The sequence below is a fragment of the Rhinolophus sinicus genome, chromosome 15 (genome assembly GCF_057876585.1).
Source record: "Rhinolophus sinicus isolate RSI-liver-muscle chromosome 15, RSI-T2T, whole genome shotgun sequence".
NCBI lineage: Eukaryota > Metazoa > Chordata > Mammalia > Chiroptera > Rhinolophidae > Rhinolophus > Rhinolophus sinicus.
Genome location: NC_142515.1, coordinates 86,633,578 through 86,645,592, shown reverse-complemented (window position 1 = coordinate 86,645,592; position 12,015 = coordinate 86,633,578). Strand labels below are relative to the sequence as shown.

General features: G+C 48.2%; 1 pseudogene; it reads left to right on the top strand.

Moving 5' to 3' along the window:
• Nucleotides 1–9,788: 9,788 nt before the first annotated feature.
• On the top strand, nucleotides 9,789–10,386 carry LOC109454911 (high mobility group protein B3 pseudogene; annotated as a pseudogene).
• Nucleotides 10,387–12,015: the final 1,629 nt, after the last annotated feature.

Here is a 12,015-nt window from a genome sequence, read left to right as displayed (position 1 = left end):
CTGTGTCCAGGATATTGCATTCACTTCCAGGCTCCTCGCACAGGGACCCTCGTGGAAGACGCTTGTCGCATAGATTGTGAGGTGAGACCCTATAGGGGTGGAGTGTGGGGACAGAGCCCCAGCGAGCAGTTTCCAGGCTCTCGGCCTCATGTAGAAAGGTGCTGGCTCAGGTAGTAAATGGCCATCAACTGTGATTGGATGGCCATCAGCTGTGGCTAGTTGGCCATCAGCTGTAACCAGTGAGCCATTAGCCACTGATATAACTGCCGTGGCTGCACTGGGTTGGTTAGTTGGTTGGCAGAGAAGCGGATGGCGGACTGCGGATTGTGTGGCTCCTGCTTCCTGTGTCTCCAACCCAGCTGCCAGCAAGACTATAGTGGTATGAACCCCTTATCCATGGCTCCGTTGGTGTTCCTTTTTGGCCTCCCCATATCCTGCGTTCTTGTGCGGGGAGTGGGACTAGAGACCCCGCATGACATGGCAAGTCAGTTATCACGTAGTTATGGTGCTGCATATTGAGTGCTCACTACTCACCGAGGATCATTCACCAGTGTTCACTAGTCACTTACATGTGTCATCTCAGGGAACACTGCTCCTAAGAGATGGATATGCTAGCATTCCCATTTTGCAGGTGAAGAAACAAGCCCAGAGAAGTTAAGTAACTGGCCCAAGGTCACACAGCTAGTGAGGGCTGGAGGATTTGACCACTATCTGCTGATACTACGTAAACCTGTTCCCTTAACCTCTGAGCTATACTGCTTTGGGTTGTATGCATTAATGATAAGGTTTGTGGTGGGCACCTAGAGGAATCTTTAACAAGGGTGGGGTGTTTAGGAGTGGGCAGGAGTGAGAGTCAGTGAGATCCCTATAAGGGTGACCCTTGGGCTGGATTAGGAGGAGCAAGGCAAAGGAAGGGGGGAAGGGCAGAGGCATGCTCACAGGTCCTGAAGAATAAGATAGAGCTGCATCCAGCCCCAGTAATCTTGCTCGCAACAGCTGGATTTTGCTTCAGTCCTCGTCTTGCACCTGAATGAACAGATAGTGACTGTAAAGCCATAAAATGCCACCTGTGAATGACATTTTGGGGAGGAGAGGTGTAATAACCCTTGGCTTTCAAGAGATGCGTAGAACCTCACTCTTCTCACACACAGGACAGGTGAGAAACAGCCTGAGATATGAAGAAACCATTCTATAATGATGCCAAATGCTGGCCAGTTCCTGTGGGGCTCGGGGAACCAACTTAGGGAAAGAAGGGTAATTAGCCAGCCTGGGCAGGGTGGCAAGAAGGGACTTGTGTTGTAGCTCTGGGGACCCTGACCAAGTCACCTCCCCTCTGTTTGCTCATCTGTAAAGTGGGAGATCTCAGCTCTGCCCATGGGAACAAATGCAATAAATGCCTACAAACGTATTTGTAAAACACTTTGAATAAGAAAGCTGTGGGCTGGAAAGGGCATTCTGGGATCATGGTGCAGCTTTTTTGTTTAAAAAAACTTATTTATTTTAAGTGTGTTTTTCCAGGACCCATCACCTCCAAGTCAAGTAGTTGTTTCAATCTAGTTGTGGAGGGTCCAGCTCACAGTGGCCCATGTGGGGATCGAGCCAGCAACCTTGTTAAGAGCACGGAGCTCTGACCAACTGAGCTAACCGGCTGCCCCCCATGGTGCAGTTTTGGAACAAGACAATGACAGAAGAGGAGGTAGGCTTTAAGTATCAGGAAGTTCTTTACATAAAGCTGAAACCCACTTCCCTGCCATTGGCACCCACTGCTCCTATTCCTGTCTTCAAGGGGCCCAGAGGGCCTACTACTCTTCCACAAGCCAGCCCTTCAGCTCCTTCCCACCTCTGAGAACCTGCAGTTTAAGCCTAACTCTGGTTTCATCCCTCCAATCACCATCCACAGCTCAGAAAGCAAGTTAGACATTTTATATTTGATCTGTGGCTGTGATCAAAACTGTCTGGGGTGCCTGCCTAGCCCCTACCCCTCTCTTTGTGTGAGACCATCTAACCTCCAAGAAGGCACTGCAGCATTTGTACTAAGCCGGCCCATCCTCCGCCACAGCTGTTTGGTGAGGGATGTAGATTTAACCCAAGCTGGGCCAATCGGGTTTGCTCCTGGGAAGTTAGAATTGGCATCCAGATATGCAAGGGAATCTGCTTATGGCCTGCCGTGAAAACATGGAACTTAGGACGTAGGGGGAAGCCATCTTTAGCTATATGCAGAGAAAAGCAGAGATAAGCAACCATGTGGAGATAGAGAGAGAGAGAGAGAGGAAGAGAGAGAGAGAGAGAGAGAGAGAGACTGCCTTTATCTCTGGAGGCCTTCCAGTTGTTAGGTCCCTTGAGATATTCCTATAATAAATTCTCTTCCTTCGACTAAGCTAGTTTGAACAAGTTTCTCTTTCTTACAACCAAAAAATGCTTGACTGTGAGAGTGGTCCTGTGTACGGTTATGGGAAACTGGTTAGTCAACTGTTGTTTTGGAGCAAAGAAATGAGAGGTGGGTGATGATGTTAAGGCAACCCAAACTCTTTGTCATCCTTTTGAGAGAGCAAAGGGCAAGGACAGTGAGATGTTAGGAAAGAAATCCAATTGCTAATTTCTTTTTCCTGCTGGAGAAGAGAGTTTCTGTAGTAGACAGGTTCTATGGTGCCCCAGATTCCTGCCTCCTGGTGTGTACACCATGTGTAATCCTCTCCCCTGAGTGTGGGCCCAGTGACTCAATTCTAATTAGCAGGATATGATCAAGTGATGGCATATACGTGATTATATGTACCTAAATACATTACATAAGATTGTAGTGTCTGTCTTTCTAGGGGACTCTCTTTCTTGCTGGCTTTGATGAAGCCAGCTGCCATGTTGTGAGCTGGTCCTGTGGAGAGGACCATGAGGCAAGGAAGTGAGGGCGGTCCCCAGCCAACAGCCAGTGAAGAAGTGAGGCCCTTGGTCTGACAGCCTGCAACGAAGGGAAATTCTGCTGATAACCACACGAACTTGGAAGCAGACCCTTCCCCAGTCAAGCCTCAGGTGAGACCCAGCCCTGACCCACACCTTGATTACAGCCCTGCAGAGGACCCAGTTAAGCTCCACCCAGACTCCTGACCCGCAGAAACTGGGAGATAAATGTATATTGTTTTAAGCTATTTAGTTTGTGGTAATTTGTTACACAGCAATAGACACATCTAATACAGTTTCTTTCTCAGGCTATAAATCAACATATAATGAAAGAAACCTACTTGATGTGTTTTCAAATTAACTGTAGGCAAAACAGAAAACTCAATTATAGATCCATATAATTACCTCTGTCAGATCCCAGTGTGATCAGGATAATACTTGGGTTTCTCAGATATACGGCAGCTAGAAAACCCTCTTCCTGGTGTAAGCCTGGAGGCAGAGAGGATAGGGCCAGGGCCAGGGCATCAAGGCAGTTCTCCTGGTCCTTCATGGGCCTCCTCCAGCAGCCAGGCCCTGAGCACACAGCACACCTGGGGAGCCTTGGTGACTTTGCCATGATCCCGCAATTCTAGGGGAGGGAGAAAGAAAGCTAGCAAGTTCAGTGACATATCTCTACTCATTAGTGGCTGTACCTGGCTTATTCTGCAGCTAAAGTCATTTGGGGAAACAAAATCTTGAAAAGGAACATCTATTTAGAAATACACGTTCCATGTGTGACATGAGGAGGGTGGTGAAACTAAGGGCTTTGAGTCCATGCAAGGTAGTGAGAGCTACTTATTTGGCCTATGTCTCCAAAGAAGAAAAAGACAGAGCTGGATTAAAGGAGAAAGGGCCCATCCCTACCCAGTCGTGGAAGGGCACCTTGAAATCTTGAGGCCCCAGCGTGCTTTGTGGCTCTGTAACCAGAAGAGAACGCGGAGCAGAACCAGTCTCTACATTGAATAGCTCAATGCCATCTGTGTATTACCTCCAAACAATAGGAATAATAACATACTTAACTTAGGCACTGCTTTTATTGTACCAAGTTCAAAGACTTTTAAAAAGGGGCCTGTGTCTTTATGCATTTAGGAAAGCTGGATTCTGGGGAGCAATCGGCTTCTATTCTTGGCTTTGCTGCTTGCTATTCTAGTTGACCTGGTGTGTAATCGGAAGGGTCTGACTATCTCTTGGAGCCTACTGTTCTTGAAGTTTGGGAAGAAAGCAAGGAACCAGAGACATAGAGACACCCCTAGCATTTCTGGTTTTCTACAAGCTTTTGAAGTATAATAACTCAAAACATTTATGCTTCTGGCTGGGGGGAGGAGGCCAAGAACGCACAGCAGTGCCAACACAGACCGCATAAGGAAGGCATTTCCTGTTCTCTTGCTGGCTCTGTTGCCGTGATCCTTTATTCACCACTAAACGCCCCAAACACATGAGTCTAGTTCATGGCTCTCTGATGTCCCCCTACCAGATGAATCAGAAGGACATGGGGACAAGTGCAAGGGTCCTGCAATCAGTCACAGGCAGGTTGGCAAGGCTTTGGACTACCACATGCTTTGGTCCTGGCTGTAAGCCTTGGAGTCTAACGCAGGGTTGGCAAGCTTTCTGTAGAGGGCCAAATAGTACATATTTCACACTTGTGGTCCAGATGGCGCTGCACAACTCCTCAGCTCTGACGGTGACTGAAAGCAGCCATAGACAGTATGTAAATGAACGGATGTGGCTGTGTGCAAACTAAAACTGTATTTCCAGAAAAAAATCAGGCAGTGGGCTGGACAGTTTACTGAGCCCTGATCTAAGGGATTGAGAAGATGAAATCTTTATCTTAGAGCAACTATAAGTCTGACTCCTCCCAATAAAAGCAGCTGCAAAGGCGCTGTGGCCAGGGTGCAGGGAGGTCCGCTGTTTGAACCTTGGTCATCTGCTTACTGGTTGTTACAAAGTTCTTAATTTCAGATGCACAGGTTTGAACTTGGACCCCAATCACTTCCTACTTTTGTGACCTGGGGCAAGTTGTTAACTACTGTATGACTCAATTTCATCACCCCAAGTAGGAGATAATGATACTTTAAATTTGGAGTGGCAGAGGAGGTTTCATGGGATGACTTTGGGAAGGGTACTTAGCATGATAATTAGTATTTTAATCTAGATTCCATGATTGTCAAATCAAAAGTCTTTAGCTTAGCAAATAGGCTTTTTCCTTCCCACGGTATAAATTAATTGATGTTTATCAAAGTTGAAATGAGAAGAGCAGTACTTCTAACTTTTGGTCTTCTGCATAAATGACACCAAGTTTGAATCACTACATCAATTCATGATAGAACATTGTCTGTAGGAGAAATGGCACCAAAGAAAAGAATCATGTCTAGAATATCACTCTTGAGACCATGATTTGGATAAATTAAAATCTTTTAAAAAATATTTTGGAGTTAGTTTAAATATAGACAATTGAAATACGAAAGGAATGGAGCAGAATGCTCCTTCCCCCCCTACCATTCTCAGACTTTTACTACAGAAGGTTCTTCTCCTTAAGGAGTGTGTTGTCCAAAGGAAATCAGTACTATTGACAATTTTTAAGAGGAAGTCTCTCCTTCTGTTGCTTGGATTCTAATAAAAACATGGAGATTAAAGAAACAGAACTCGGACCCTCCAGGAACAGAAAGCCTCAGCATGAAGTTCCATTTCCAAGTGACATTTCTTCATTGCGTCTAACTGTTCTGACTCACCTGCATTAGGGTGATTTTCCAGACAGCAAACCACAAGCATATGGAACAAGCTTCTGGAATAAGACCACGATGCAACACAGTGGGGACGGGGTGCACAGCCATCAGGTTTAGGGACCACAGAACTGTCCCACCCCCGCCCTCACGTGGGCCCTATGTAATAAATTCCTTCTACGGCCACCAGGGGCACTCTCCAGAAAGATGCTGCTTGCTCAGAGCCCACTCAAGAAAAGGGAGAAGACGCTTTGTTAGATGAGAGAACTGGTGAGGCGAACCAACAGAAAAAGGTGTGAAATGAAGGGAAGGGGGAAAAGAAAGAAAAATGTCTAATACATTTTAGAAAGTTGGAAAATCATCTTAAACCTCATGCAAAGTATTTAGATCGACTTTATTTCTTATTTATCCAAATATGCCAGGTACCCCTTGTTCATTCATTTATTTGACACCTATTTATTGAGTGCTACGAGGTGTCTAGCATTGCTCTAAGCACTGGGGATGCAGCGATAAACAAAACAGGCAGCCTTTGCTCTTCTGAGCTGATGTTCTAATGAGTTCAGTTTGGTTCATCCTGTATAGTCCATTCTCTACACGCAGGATACCATTTCCTGGCAGGGCATAGACTCTTCTGACCCATTACCCCAATCTGACAACTGCAGAATACGTGCAAAGGCAGGTGGGTGCTGAAGAGAAATAATTAAAGGGATACTTGATGGCTTTTGTTTTGTTTTGTTTTGTATGAATGCTAGCAGGTCAGAATAATTTATGTGGATGCTTGGGACATTCCTATAATTTAAGCAGCACATCATGAAGCATTTTAAAAGGCCAGTTTAAAATTTTATTTTTCCTCATGCAAATACCAGGGTGTCTGTGGGGGCGGAGCCCCAGAGAGTAGTTTCCAGGCTCTCGGCCTCACATAGACAGGTGCTGGCTCAGGTAGTAAATGGCCAACTGTGATTGCATGGCCATCAGCTGTGGCTAGTTGGCCGTCAGCTGTAACCAGTGAGCCATTGGCCACAATATAACTGCTGTGGCTACGGGAAGGAGAGAAAAAGAAAGATGGCGGTTTGAGAAGGAGAGAGAGAGAGAATGGGGGCTAGCAAGGAGATGGCGGCGAGGCTGGCAAGCGTGGATGGCGGTTTGCAGACAGTGTGTATCCAGCCTCCAGTGAGAGTATAGTGCTGCCAGAGAGAATAAAGTGGTATGACTCCCCTACCTATGGCTCCGTGGGTGTTCCTTTTTGGCCTCACCATATCCTGCGTTCTTGTATGGGGAGCGGGAGCAGAGACCCCGCCGAACGCCCTGCACGACAAATGGCGCAGCGAGCAGGGTCTCCTGCACGACACATGGCGTAGTCGGCAGGATATGGTGCCGGCCAAAGCTCTCCAAAGGACGGTGGAGCAGTTTGTGTGTATGAACACTCAGTCTGAGGAAGACCAGGAGGAGCAGTTGCCGGAGAGCTGGACCCCCGTGGAGGGGTGGGAGGACGTGGACGGTTCTCCCACCAGCACAGGAAAAGCCATGCAGCTGCTGGAGAGATGGAGCCCCGTGGAGAGGTGGAAAGATGTGGACGGTTCTCCCACCAGCACAGGAAAAGCCATGCAGCTGCTGCAGAGATGGAGCCCCGCGGAGAGGTGGAAAGATGTGGACGGTTCCCCAACCAGCACAGGCCGGAGAAAGCAAAGGTCGTTGCAGCCCTGTGGGCCGGGGAAGTTCCTGCTCAGGCAGCCCGGATGCAGGACTTATAGTCCCAGGAGGTAACGCTTGCTGAGTCCTCCATGGGAGATGAGGGTGAGGTCAAGGTCATCCCTCACCCCCAGGACAGCCCTGGTGAATGACTATGGACTATGGGGAATTGCCTTCCATCCCTAATTTAATGGACCGCTTGACTGTTTGTTTGGGAATTGTTGTTAGTGGAACTGGGGGATATTTGCTTTTGTTTCTTGACTGGCCGCCATTGAGAATATGTAAGCACCTTGACTGTGAGTCGCTGTTGTTCCAGCAGGGTACCCTGAGAGGCACAGAGAGAGTGGCAGTGCCCTGAGAGCCCTGGCTGAGTCCAGGAAGTCTGGCTGAGCCCTGAAGATACCCTGGCTGTGCCCAGGAAGTCGGGCTGTTCCCAGAGAGAGTAGAGCCCTGGCTGAGTCCAGGAAGTTTGGCTGAGCCCTGAAGATACCCTGGCTGTGCCCAGGAAGTCGGGCTGTTCCCAGAGAGAGTAGTAGAGCCCTGAAGGTACCCTGGCTGTGCCCAGGAAGTCGGGCTGTTCCCAGAGAGAGTGGCGGTGCCCTGAGAAGCCCTGGCTGTGTCCAGGAAGTGTGGCTGTTCCCAGAGAAAGTGGCAGTGCCCTGAGAAATCCTAGCTGTGCCCGGGGAAACTAGTGGTACCCTAAGAAGTCCAGGAAGTCTGGCTGTGCCCAGGAGTACTGGTGGTGCCCTGAGAAACCCTGGCTGTGTCCGGGAAGACAGGTGGTACCCTAAGAAGTCCAGGAAGTCTGGCAGTGCCCAGGAGTACTGGTGGTGCCCTGAGAAACCCTGGCTGTGTCCGGGAAGACAGGTGGTACCCTAAGAAGTCCAGGAAGTCTGGCTGTGCCCAGGAGTACTGGTGGTGCCCTGAGAAACCCTGGCTGTGTCCGGGAAGACAGGTGGTACCCTAAGAAGTCCAGGAAGTCTGGCTGTGCCCAGGAGTACTGGTGGTGCCCTGAGAAACCCTGGCTGTGTCCGGGAAGACAGGTGGTACCCTAAGAAGTCCAGGAAGTCTGGCTGTGCCCAGGAGTACTGGTGGTGCCCTGAGAAACCCTGGCTGTGTCCGGGAAGACAGGTGGTACCCTAAGAAGTCCAGGAAGTCTGGCCGTGCCCAGAAGCACTGGTGGTGCCCTGAGAAACCCTGGCTGTGCCCAGAGAGCCTGGCTGTGTCCAGGATATTGCATTCACCCCCAGGCTCCTCGCACAGGTCCCCTCGCGGAAGACGCTTGTCGCGTAGATTGTGAGGCGAGAGCCTGTAGGGGTGGAGTGTGGGGGCGGAGCCCCAGAGAGTAGTTTCCAGGCTCTCGGCCTCACATAGACAGGTGCTGGCTCAGGTAGTAAATGGCCAACTGTGATTGCATGGCCATCAGCTGTGGCTAGTTGGCCGTCAGCTGTAACCAGTGAGCCATTGGCCACAATATAACTGCTGTGGCTACGGGAAGGAGAGAAAAAGAAAGATGGCGGTTTGAGAAGGAGAGAGAGAGAAGAATGGGGGCTAGCAAGAAGATGGCGGCTGGGCTGGCAAGCGTGGATGGCGGTTTGCAGACAGTGTGTATCCAGCCTCCAGTGAGAGTATAGTGCTGCCAGAGAGAATAAAGTGGTATGACTCCCCTACCTATGGCTCCGTGGGTGTTCCTTTTTGGCCTCACCATATCCTGCGTTCTTGTATGGGGAGCGGGAGCAGAGACCCCGCCGAACGCCCTGCACGACAGTGTCTTATGCTCAAATACCATAATTTCCACAAAGAGGCTCCTGCCATGGCTGTGTTAAACACCACCATAATTTACTTGTTAGAATCTGGAATAATAATGAGTTTGTCTGAGTGGTAACAGCCTGGAAGAACTGACTCTGAAAGACGTATTTAAGGGACCAGGCTGGAAGGCTGAGAGATGTAACAAAAGACATTTGGAGGTGAAATGAAAGGGCACAGGGAGGGAAGCTGGGCAGCTTAAAGTAACTTTAGTGGGGACAACAAGGGTTTGGAGGGATTTTGTCAGCAACTGAGTATTTCCAGGTCCTTTGAAATCACAACATCCTCATTTGATGGAAGGGAAAATGAGTCCAGAGAGGTTAAGTAACAAGGTTACAGAGCTCGTAATGGCAGAACTGGGAACAGAACCCAGATCTCCTGATTCTTGGCTGATGTTTGTTTCACTCAGTCGAACTGCCCATTATAACTGTTGATTGTGTTTCAGATAATCCAATTGGGTCAAGCAGTTTCCATAAAACCTGCCTGTTTTAAGAATCTCCACAGTGAGATAATTAATACAGTTTATCCTTTCTGGCATAGACAGTGGCTAGAGAATTCAAAATGGCGGCGGCTGTCGTGGAGGCAGCTTGTGCGCCGCTGGGAAGCACTGAGCTGCCCAGACTAGCGAACAATACAGTCAAGATGTCTAAAGGTTACCACAAGAAGCCTAAGGGCAACATGTCTGCTGATGCGTTCTTTGTGCAGATGTGCAGAAGACATAAGAAGAAAAACCCAGAGGTCCCTGGGAATTTTGCAGAATTTTCCAAGAAGTGCTTTGAGAGGTGGAAGAAAATGCCTGGAAAAGAGAAGTCTAAATTTAATGAAACGCCAAAGGCAGATAAAGTACGCTATAGTTGGGAAGTGAAGGATTATGGACCAGCTAAGGGAGGCAAGAAGAGGACTCTAATGCCCCCAAAAGGCCGCTGTCTGGGTTCTTCCTATTCTGTTCAGAATTCCGCCCCAAGATCAAATCCACAAACGCTGGCATCTCTATCCGAGATGTGGCAAAGAAGCTGGGCAAGATGTGGAATAACTTTAATGACAGTGAAAAGCAGTCTTACAACAATAAGGCGGCAAAGCTGAAGAAATATGAGAAGGATGTTGTGGATATAAGGCCAAAGGAAAGTTTGATGGCACAAAGCGTCCCACTAAAGTTGCCCAGAAAAAGGTGGAAGAGGAACATGAAGAAGACAAGGAGGAAGAAGGGAGGAAGAGCATGAGTAAAAAAACTATCTATTAAAAAAAAAGAATTCAGTCTATTTAGTGAAAACTAACAGATTTATCTCTTAATTTTTGGCTCTAGTTCAGTGGTTCTCCACTGGAGCCATCTTGTCTCCTAAGGGACAGGTGGCAATATCTGGAGACATTTTTGGTGGTGACAACTGGGGGAGGGGGTATGTTCTTGGCATCCAGTAAGTAGAAGCTAGATATGCTGCTAAACACAAACATCTCAGTGCACAGGACAGCCCCGAACCACAAAGAATGATCCGGCCCCCAAAGCCAGTCATGCCAAGTTTAAGACACCTGGCGCTAGAGGCAGAAACCAAAATGGGAGCTCAGATTGGGAGCTATTGGGCCGTCTTGACCATGGGGGAAATGCCAAGTGGGTAAAGAATTTGTTGTCAAAGACATTGTCTCAAAAAAGAATTTAAAAATTCTTTGGGCTCCTAAATCCACCACTTTTCCCTTCCTGTTTATGCCGGCACACGGCACAATGTTTACGGCACATGTTTCATTGTGTTTCACTTGATTGGGCTTTGCAGATACTGAGTTTTTTACAAATTGAAAGTTTGTGGCCATCCTGCGTCAAGCAAGTCTATTGGTGCCATTTTCCAACAGCATTTGCTCATTTCATGTCTCTGTAACACATTCTGGTAATTTTTGCAGTATTTCAAACGTTTTCATTATTATTATACTTGTTATGGTGCTCTGTGATCAGCCAGCAGCCATCAAGAATCAAGACAAGGCCCTCCACTAGCAAATGGATTACCACTCACTGAAAGCTAGGATGACGGTTAGCATTTTTCAGCAATAAAATATTTTTAAATTAAGATATATACTTTTTTAGGCATAATGCTACTGCACACTTAATAGACCACAGTATAATGTAAACATAACTTTTATATGCACTGGGAAACCAAAAAATTCATCTGACTCGTTTTATTACGATGTTAGCTTGATTGCAATAGTCTGGAACAGAACCTGCATTATCTCCGAGGGCATTCTGGGTTGCTATTTCTTGCCCTCATTTCCTTTCCCCACTCCTAACATTCATTCATTCATTTTATTTATTTTCCCCCACTCCCAACATTTAAATGCAATCCACTCCTGTCAAGGCACAAAGTCTCACCTCACCTCCAGATTCTCCAGTGAGGGTTACCCCAGGGTGGGCACCCCCCCCACCCCCCCCACCCCCGCTAGGCACTAGCTGAGTCCCTTGGGCGGATCACTTAATTTTTCTGAGCCTCAGTTTCCTTCCCTGTAAAATGGGGAGGGCAATAACACCCATCTCCTCGGCTGCCGAGAGGGCCCCTTCACCCCCACTACTACTACCACAAGGCCTCCCCAGCGCACACCAGAGTTCACACTATGCCATTTTCTGAATCTTTTCCCGTCTCTGAGGCAGGGCTGTGAACCCCACAAATTGGGAAACTGAGGATAGGAGGCCACGGAAATACACCACAGTCTCACAGCTTTGAAGGGACAGGCTGGAAATCGGGGGGGTCTTCTCAAGGGGCGCTCAGATGAGCTTCTTATCCCGCTGGGGCCCCTCTGATCCCGCGACCTGAGCTGCCAAGCTGGGGGTTTAGGGTTCCATAACGCCATCCCGAAGCGCATGCCGCGGGACACGCCCGCGAGGTGGGGTGTA